Source organism: Aplysia californica, unplaced genomic scaffold, assembly GCF_000002075.1.
Source record: "Aplysia californica isolate F4 #8 unplaced genomic scaffold, AplCal3.0 scaffold00067, whole genome shotgun sequence".
Classification (NCBI taxonomy): Eukaryota; Metazoa; Mollusca; class Gastropoda; order Aplysiida; family Aplysiidae; genus Aplysia; species Aplysia californica.
The window spans coordinates 795,140-796,466 of record NW_004797337.1 but is presented as its reverse complement, the minus strand read 5'-3'; positions in this window follow the sequence as shown (position 1 = coordinate 796,466).

Here is a 1,327-nt window from a genome sequence, read left to right as displayed (position 1 = left end):
GTGATGGTGGTGTTATTGTTGGTGCTGTTGTTGGTGATGGTGATGGTGATGTTATTGTTGGTGCTGTTGTTGTTGGTGGTGGTGATGGTGGTGTTATTGTTGGTGCTGTTGTTGGTGGTGGTGGTGATGGTGGTGTTATTGTTGGTGCTATTGTTGGTGGTGGTGGTGATGGTGGTGTTATTGTTGATGCTGTTGTTGCTGATGTTATTGACAGTGACTGTAGTGTTATTGCTAATGTTGTTGCTGTAGTTGTTGGTGGTTGTGGAAGTGGTGTTGCTGTTGTTTGTGTAACTGTCATAATTGTTGTTGATGGTGGTATTGCTGTTTTTGTTTTTGCTGCTATCATTGTCGGTATAAACATTTCTGCAGTAGCTTTTCTTGGGAGTTCCGTTGTTGTCACCGCAGTCGTTCTGGGAGGTTTTGTTGATGTTGTTGCTTTGGCTGTTGTTGTTATCGTTGCTGGTGGGGATGATGGTGGTGACGATGATGTTGCTGTTCCCGTTGTTGTTCTCGTTGTCGTTGTTGGTGCTGATGTTGTTGCTGTTGTTGTTGGCAGTGGTGGTGATGTTGTTGTTGACCTTGTTGTAGTTGGAAGGGGTGGTGTTGCTGTAGTCGCTGTTGGTGATGATGTTGATGTTGTTGTTATCATTGTTGGTGCTATTATTGCTGTTTTCGCTGCAGATGCTGCTGTTGTTGTTGCTGTTGGTATTGCTGTTGTTGTTGTTGTTGTTGTTTTAGTTGCTTTTGCTGCTTCTCTTACATCAGCGGTTGCTAGTTTTGTTCTTGGTAACAATATTCCCAAAATAGGGGAGGATGCTGAAGAACCAATAGGAGTAGAAGCAAAGGAAGAAAGGAGGGAGGAGGAAAGGTGAGAGGAGAGTAGGGAGTGAGGAGATGAGGGGAGGAGTGAGGAAGAAAGGAGGGAGGCGAGGAGGGAAAAGAGGGACAGGAAACGACCGGTTGAAAGGGAAGATGAGGTCAACAATGAAGTAGTAGATAAAGACGAGCTGTCAGTTGCTGGTAATGATGATGATGATTTCATTGACGATGGTGATATTGTTGATGATGATGACAATGATGACGGTGATACTGAGAATGATGATGATGATGATGATGATTCAGTTTTCTCTCCAGACTGCAGGACTGTTACAGCCGTCGTTTGTGTGGTTTCGGCGTTTACATGTACATCTCTGGTGCTTGTGATTGTTCTTATCCCCCTTTGACCAAAAGGAGAGGCTGTTGCTGTCTCAGAGATGCCCTCCCCGACTAGCGTTGCCAGGGCAACCAAGTCAACATTGTGCTCCAGTCTGCCTGAGGGTTTTTCAGT